General features: G+C 39.5%; 1 long non-coding RNA gene across 2 annotated transcripts; it reads right to left on the bottom strand.

Annotated features, from left to right (window-relative positions):
- Positions 1 to 678: 678 nt before the first annotated feature.
- LOC149408177 (uncharacterized) lies at positions 679 to 3,209 on the bottom strand. Of its 2 annotated transcripts, XR_016299189.1 has the most exons (3): positions 2,940 to 3,209; positions 2,050 to 2,143; positions 679 to 1,032 (listed from the first exon to the last, which is right to left on the bottom strand). It is a non-coding gene; the product is annotated as an uncharacterized LOC149408177 (long non-coding RNA). The 2 variants fall into 2 exon arrangements; XR_016299195.1 differs by lacking the exon at positions 2,050 to 2,143.
- Positions 3,210 to 8,759: the final 5,550 nt, after the last annotated feature.

The raw sequence follows: 8,759 nt of genomic DNA, 5'->3' as shown, positions 1-8,759 counted from the left end.
TGGATTACTGTTAAGCATGTTCTTAAGTATCTTCGGAGAACTAGGAACTTGATGCTTACATATTCAGGTACTGACCTGACTATGACGGGATATACCGACTCCAATTACATATCCAGGAAATTCACTTCGGGGTCTGTGTTCATCCTTAATGGTGGAGCTGTTGTGTGGATGAGTATTAAGCAATCTTGCATTACTGACTCCACAATGGAAGCAAAATATGTGGCTGCTTGTGAAGCATCCAACGAGGCTATATGGCTTAGAAAATTGCTTAAGTATTTGGAAATCTTTCCAAACGTTGACGAGCCCATGACACTTTATTGTGATAACAGTGGGGCTTTTGCTAACTCAAAGGAACCTCGAAGCCATTAGCACTCTGAGCATATTGAGAGGAAATACCATTTGATTCGAGAGATCGTGCAGCGCGGAGACATGGTGGTGAAGAAGATCTCAACGGTGGACAACCTGGCAGATCCATTCACCAAGGCCCTAGCCAACAAGGTCTAAGACCAGCATCGAGAGAGAGATTAGGCATGAAGGACTACTCACATCTTCTTTCAGTCAAGAAGAGTAGTAGTCATTATTTGTCACGACCCGCGACCTCTCGTCGGCGGCTCACGGGCCGAGACGGTGGGGTTACGTCTCAGATTTCAACATCAATATATAACAATATATCTCATATCAGCGGAAACAGAATCAAATCAACATAATAACCATAATACTTATATTAAACATAACACGATCATATATAAGTACTATAAGTGGTTATACGAAAACCTGGGTAAATTTTTCGCTGTTTAACTTTAGGAATTAGAGCCTTATAGCGACTCTTATTTATACACAAGCTCCCTAATTTTAAGTATATATACAAGGGATAGTTTGGGGATCATAGTTTACGAAAGGGGTTCAACAAAATATAGATAGTATTATAGAAGGATTTGAACCCGGGTGAGTTCCCATTAGCCCAAAGGTCAAGAGATACACGTCTGGTCTTCATCTACGACTTCCTTATTCACATCGGCGCCTTGCCCTTCTCTACATTACCAAGGGTCATAAAACTATGAGTCGATTGACTCAGTAAGTGGGAGTCTAACCTAGAAAAATAAAAGCGACTAATGCCATGTGATAACATGTGACGTGCAAACAGGCACATAAGAATGCATGGATGCAAATCTAACAAGTTCTAGAGCATGACTCGTGTGTACACACTCTAACTAGTACTTGTCGTCTTTAAGGTTACACACATCCCCCGCTATAACCTCTAGAACGACAAGAGACCAGCCTTAGACTTCGAGCAGCAGTCGTTCGGCGGCCTAAGAGTTTTAACATCTGTCTAGGATCCACTAATGGTACCACTTCATTCGACGTCGGCGCCACCCCCAGGCCCTCATAGCCCGTCAAGGTCTTCAGGCCTTCATAGCCTGGCAACAAAGTCGGGTACGACTCTTGGTCGACTCCTCGCTCTTCAGGCCTTCATAGCCTGGCAACAAAGTCGGGTACGACTCTTGGTCGACTCCCCGAGATATGAGTACTCAGCGCCATCCCTCAGGCCCTCATAGCCCGTCAGGGTTCATTTCCTTTTGGTACCATCGACACATCAATTCTTTAGGGTTCGGGTACTCTGTAGCACTCAGAGTACACACCTATGCTACTTACAGGAGGGCGACTCGGGTTACATCCTGAAAGAATTATCATTTCACTTTTATGCTCGTTAGTGTTTTAAGTTGAAGACTCGGAATATGACTCCCGGTACTTCTACCCTCGGCTCGAATCCGAGAGTCCAACATGCTCTCCTGTCACCTCAGATCTAGCTAAACTCTATGGTTAGCAGAGGGATCTAACTACATCAAAGTAGCAACGTGGCTGGTTCAAGTTAGCATTTGAACCTATGGGTATAAACCCAACTAAATTTTCCAAAAAGAGTGGCCGAAGCCTTAATCTTTGGTGTTTGTGTCTTTTAAGGCTTTTCCTACTCTTTTATTATTAACACGTAAATGCACGTAAACAGGATTATTCCCTTGGTAAGTAGTTGACTTATGTCTCCACACTTACTTGGAATACTGTGACAGAAGCTCGACGACCTCCGGCGATGTCTTGCTTTTCACGTTCTATGAGATACTTGACGCTTGTCGAAACGTCTAAAGAACTAGCATCCGAGGTTGAAAGTCCGTTAGTTATTGGATTCAAAATTACTTGAAAAATATAGGGTCCAGTGTCGGGATTAGATTTGAGTCGGTTCGGAATTCGATAACGAGTTACTTCCTTAAATCTAAACTCTTATCAATTTCCAAAATTCCAAATCCGACATCTCGACTCAAAAACCCGAACCCAAACAAGTCACACGACCAAACACGAATCCAACTAACTAGTCACAAAATTCTTAGACTTGTCATTAAATCCACATTTCAAATTCAATTCTCACGTCTCAAAATCCCTAACAAACTAGAATATCTCAACATCACAAAACAACCAAAGCAAATTACCTAGCCAAACAAGTCTCACGGCCAAACAAAAGAATGCTCATGGCCAAAGGCACACACATGGCCAAAAATATTTCAAACTCACGTTCACAATTCCAGCTTCAATACCCTGTTTTCAAAAATTCATAACTCACTCAATTCTCAACGGATTTACACGTTCTTGGTCATTTTAGAAAGCCCATAACATCTACTTTCCAGGAAAAATATCAACAAATCCAAATTAAATCAGTACCGAACTGTCCACGTCAATTTACAGAGGCTGTTCACAGCGAGCTAAAAAATTCTCAAATCATTCAAAATCGACTCAATTTCACAAATCCGAGCTAGGAACATCATTAACCAAGTCCAACAACCAAATAAAACCCATCAATTCCACTGATTTTAGCTCGGATCAAAAAGCCCCAAATCAAATTTCTCAAAACCCTAACTTGAGTTTTCCAATTCAGCCATATCAATTCTTACCTCTACTCTGCTCTCCGGTGTGTCCTCACTTTGTTCCCGGTTTCCTTTCTCGGTCAGCGGCCACGGCGGTTCGACGGCGGCGACTCTTCTCCTCGGCAAGGCGCGCGCGCGGTGGCTGTGAGCTGCGCGAGAGGTAGAGCAACGATGGAGAGGAAAAAGAAGAACGAAGATGAGTGAGGGTGGTGATGGGGTTGAGTGGCCGAGAGAAATGGATTGGGTGGTTGTTGCCGATTTTTTTTTTTTTTTCTCTGTTTCTTCTTTGCAGGTGGCTTGCGCGAATGAAGAAGGAGAAGAAGAGAATATATAGTGCACGAGAAGAAGAGAGAGAGAGAGAGAGAGAGAGAGAGAGAGAGAGAGAGAGTGGCCGAAAGAGATAAGGAAAGGAAGGATAAGATTTCCACGTGGCAGCTCAACCCTTATCCAATTATTCACAAACCAACCTCTTTTCCTTGTTTTCTTTCAAATGGGTCCCTTAAAAATCATTACAACCAAGTCCTCTTCATATAATTATTTAATTAAACCCATAACCGAATGGATTATAATTATATGATTCGAACCGAGAATTTTCTCGTTCGCTCTAAATTAATTAAAATATATTTAAGGTTTCTCGGAATTAATTCTCGTTCTTGAGAATTTATTTATTCAATTAATTTCCGGAATATTTCCTCGGAAATAATTTATTAGTCGAGATAAACTCGATAATTCCTTTATTTATTCCGAGATTTCTCCTTACCTTAATATATTTTAAATTAACTCGAGAAACTTATACGTCCATCATTCACTCAAAACATAATTGTAACAAACGGAAGCTCGTTTATTCTATTCATATCCACAAGCCGAGCATTACAAAAGTTTGTATATTACATTATTTATGTACATTTGATGTAATAAAGTCTCACGAAGACTCTTGCTTGTAACTGCTGAATAATTAATAAAAGTTGAAACGTTCATTTATTCTTCCTTGTCTGTTTGAAGCTTTATGATAGACTATAGTCTTTAGTCCTTAAACAAACCTAACAACAAATGAAGAGTCAAATATAGATTTGCATGAACAAACTCTTCATGGTTTGCTTAAAACAATATATTCGCAATCTAAAGGTCAAAGGGCTACTGATCTCAGTATGATTGTTAGGAGAATCTATGATGTCTGGTTATGGGACATTGAGAGTTGGAGACTCTATAGTTCTTCCTAGGTATCTTCTGAACGTACTGAATTGACAAGTGCACTTCTAGAGACAGAATAAGAACAAACCATTTAACCTCTTATGTCTCAAAGTCACTATGTATGAATTGCATCGTGCTTACCTCAATCCTGAAATGAGACATGTCATTTCATAGCTTAGGTATTCTCATTTGAGAAAGTCAGAGTTCTAGATTCACTATGTGATATAGACAATACCTATTGGTGAAGTACTAAGTTATGAAGATGTCACGAGTAACTATGTGAAGATCGCATAGATATGGAATTTTTTTGTCAATGGTGCCCACAAGAAGAGTTGTAGTCTTTATTTTGTACATTTGATGTAATAAAGTCTCATGAAGACTCTTGCTTGTAATTGCTTATTCATTAATCAAAAGTTGAAACATTCATTCATTCCTCCTTGTCTATTTGAAGCTCTATGATAAACATTAGTCCTTAGTCCATAAACAAACCTAACAACTTACGAAGAGACAAATGTAGATTTGCATGAACAAACTCTTCGTAGTTTGCTTAAAACGATACATTCGCAATCTAAGGGTCAAAGGACTATTGACCTCAGTATGATTGTTAGAAGAATCTATGATGTCTGGTTATGAGGCATTGAGAGTTAGAGACTCTATAGTTCTTCTAGGTATCTTCCGAAGGTACTGAATTGACCAGTGCACTTCTAGAGACAAGATAAGAACAAACCATTTAACCTCTTATGTCTCGAAGTCACTACGTATGAATTGCATCGTGCTTACCTTAATCTTGAAATGAGACATGCCATTTCACACGTTATGTATTCTCATTTGAGAAAGTCAGAGTTCGGACTCACTATGTGATTCCGAACAAGGCCTATTGGTGAAATACTAAGTTGTAAGAATGTCATGAGTAACTTTGTGAAGTTCTCATAGATATGGAATTCATGTACAAGATTGATAAAATGCAATGTATATCACCTCATGCTTTGTTCCTTGGAATGTGAATAAATGAACTGGCCAGTGTCCAAATTGAGTCTTGACTCTTTTGGATGAAACAATGTGACTTGTTAGCTCCTCGTCAATACATTGTTTCTAACTTATTCACAAGCGACAAAGGAGTTGAGGAAATAACAGCTAGAATGGTAAAATGGTAATTTTGTAAATCCCGACTATCTGATGATATTCATGAAGGGTAAACATAGATAATATTCAGTGGATCCGCTCATCATAATTTGGTTGAATTCTTGAGTAGAAAATAAATTCATTTGAACCGAGAGATTTTCAGTGTCAACTCTTTAGTGGAGTCAGTTGACATTAAGCTAAACTTGGAAAAGGTTTGTGAACTTTTGAGTCCAAGTGTTTAGCTCAAGCTTTATTCATTTGGATCCATGAGGTCACTTTCACGAATAACATCGAGTAGAAATAGTTAAACTAGAAACTAAGTCAAAACAAGAACGAGACAAGTTTTACGAAAATTGTCAAAAAAAAAAGTATTTTTGTCTTTTGAGACATATGATGAAATGAATGTCAATAAATTTTTTGACATGGTCATTTGATGACATGCATCACTCGGCCAAAATTGGATTTATTGGGCCTTGTGGATTAATTTCATTTCATAAGAATTTTATTGAAAATTCTTAATGGGCCTTTTTCATGTTGTCATGAATAATGGAAAAGCTTCTAGAAGGCCTTTCTAGAACATGTTGGGCGCCTACTACCCAAGAGAAAGAGAGAATATTTTGTGCATAAATGTATCAAGATACTTGTCAAAAGAAAAAGAGGAAACAAATTTCCTATGCATGCCAATAGGAATTTCGGCCAAGAGGAGTCAAGGGAGAAGCAAATAAAAGAGGAAACAAATCCAAGGACTTGCTTGGCAAGTCTTGGTCGTGTGACTCTATGAAGGAAAAGGGAAATTGGCTCATGAATATGTGATATTCTATAGAAGAGGAAACTACCTCATTGAAGGTGAGAACTCTCCTATATATAGGAGCCTCATTCCACACATTTCATTCATCCAAAGTTTTAGAGATTGAGAGTTTCTCTCTCTAGACTTGGCCGACTCCTCTCTCTCTCTCTCTCTATTCAATTTCGTTTTTTGTTTTGGCACCTAGGTCCTCATTTGACCTAGAGTTTAGCTCTTCGACTTCAAGACCCGTTCTTAAGTCATAGTCACTACTACAAAAATAGGATTCTACAACGCTTAAAAAACGTTGTAGACAACGCTTAATTATCCGTTGTAGAAACTACGCTTCTACAACGGAATCTTAAGCGTTGTAGAAGCTTCTACAACGGTCTAATTCCATTGTGTAATTTTAAAATATTTTCACACATGTCGCCGCGGCGAAGTATATTTTTCGCCGCGGCGACGTGCTTCTACAATGGATTGATTTTCCGTTGTAGAAGGACCTCGCCGCGGCTAGAATTATACGTCGCCGCGGCGAGTTATTTGCCGCGGCGAGGTACGTTCCGAGCCGCGGCGAGAACATTCTACAACAGATATTCAATCCGTTGTAGAAGCACGTCGCCGCGGCGAAAAATATACTTCGCCGCGGCGAAGTCAAATCTTAGCCGCGGCGAGATGATTCTACAACGGATATAATGCGTTGTAGGAAGGCGATGAATTTTTTTTAAAAAACTCGCCGCGGCGAAGAAAAAATCTCGCCGCGGCGAGACTAAGATTTCTAATTTGCTTGCTCTCGGTATCTTGTCTCGCCGCGGCGAGAAGTATAGTTCGCCGCGGCGAGAATCATTTATTTTCAATCCACAATTTGTTTTTTACACGATACTAGCACCTGAAAATAATCTTCAATACAAAAAATATCTAATATATACATTCATCTCAAATATCCTCATCTTTAAAACATTCAAAATCTAATATATACATCTTCGAAAAAACTAGCTAATCGTCACAGTTAATAAATGTTTGTACATAAGTTACCCATTCTTCCCTAACTCTCTCTAAATCCTCTTTTGTATAGGATTTCTTATTTTCTAATTTTCCTACACCTCCTACGACTATATCACGCATATAAGAAATGACAAAATACCCGCATTCCGTGTTTCCCGTTTGTCTCGGAGCGTCCCAAGCCTTGATGTACGTTGATTGCCCGTTACTATTGGCGTTTTGATGCTCGAGCTTGAAATCAACAAGAACCCTATATAACACGGAGATTATAAGAGAAAAAACATCTAGAACGGTTTATAATAAAAATTATTTAAGAAATCAAAATATTACCTTTTTATCAATCGATTTAAATCCGTTGGGATTTTATTTCTCAACGGGTCAAAGAACATAGCGCTATTTCTCCAAAGGTCGAGGACAACGAGCATCCAATGCGCACCTTTGTTATACGGCATCAAAACTAGTTCACCAAATTTGCAATGTCGTACCACGTTTCCAACGTCCTTGACTCGTTTTGACAAATAAGCCTCCTCGTCGTCATTTTGTATATACGAACTTAAGCTCGGATTTATAAAACAAAAATTTCGAGTCTTCTTCGCCTTTTCTAGCCTCGATCGTAGATAGCTATGACAAACAAATATTTAGTTGATCAAAACACTAAATATTGAATATTGATATTAAAAAACGCATATAAAGAAAACTCTTACTCCATATAAACCGTTATGCTCCCCGCGCCAATTTCCAAGTATTGCAAAAAATCGGAAATGTCTTCAAATGACACCGGAATCGGGATAGCCGCGAGACTTGGACTAACATTGACCATAATCACATCCCCTTCCGGTAACATTACTTTGTTGGCATGTTGAGCGAGCAATCGATACTTTGGATTAATCACCTTGTACGGAATCTTCTTAGCATCATCGATGCTAGCTTCACTCTCAAAACCGAGCTTTGAGAGTTGTTTGACAACCGGACCGCGACTCTCTATTCCCGAGTCAATTTCCATGAGTCTCTTCGGCCACGAGACAAACCCGCCTATAGCATCTTCAACGGTTTGAGCTTCTTCGGTGGGAATTGGCAATTTTGCTTTTTTAATCAAAACCCCCAAAACGGCCACGCGTAAATTTCCTTCCTCCAAAGGTGAGAAATGAACTACGCCTCCATTCATGTACGCTCGCCCATTTGCAACATGAATTGTGCCTCCGAACTCGGTGTCATCAATGAAAAGAAGACACTCGACGCTTTCATCCGAACTCGGTGTCACCGGCGTGGTTGGATTCAAAGAGCAACTAGCACGGACACTATTTGGTTTTTCCACAACAATAGGATCGATCTTCGGACGATCATCAACAATGATAGGATCGATCTTCGGACGATCGTCAACATCGTCGTGTTCTAAGCGAATCAAGAATTTTATCAATAACTTAATACCAAAACATTTATCTTTAATAAATAGATAAAAAAAAAATTGAACATACCTAAAGAGACCGCATCATTGACGTGTTCTTCAACATTTGCCATCTCTTTATCATCAACAACCTTCGCGTTGAGATTCTCTTTCACTTGCTCGACACTAGGCGACTCGACATTAATGCTACCATTTCCACCGAATGCCTTCATCACCAAAGACTTTAACTCGCTCATTTCCCGACGCATCTTCATTACTTCTTCGTTGGGCGTTGGAGGAACAAAGTACTTAAAACGCGACGTGTGTTTGGATTGACCGCAAACTCGCGACGTTCCCAAAGCTT

The sequence above is a fragment of the Urtica dioica genome, chromosome 1, assembly GCF_054948205.1.
Source record: "Urtica dioica subsp. dioica isolate 48M chromosome 1, U.dioica_male_clone48M_v1_H2, whole genome shotgun sequence".
In the NCBI taxonomy this organism is placed as follows: Eukaryota; Viridiplantae; Streptophyta; class Magnoliopsida; order Rosales; family Urticaceae; genus Urtica; species Urtica dioica.
Note: the sequence above shows the minus strand (reverse complement) of the source record. Positions and strands in the feature narration are given on the sequence as shown.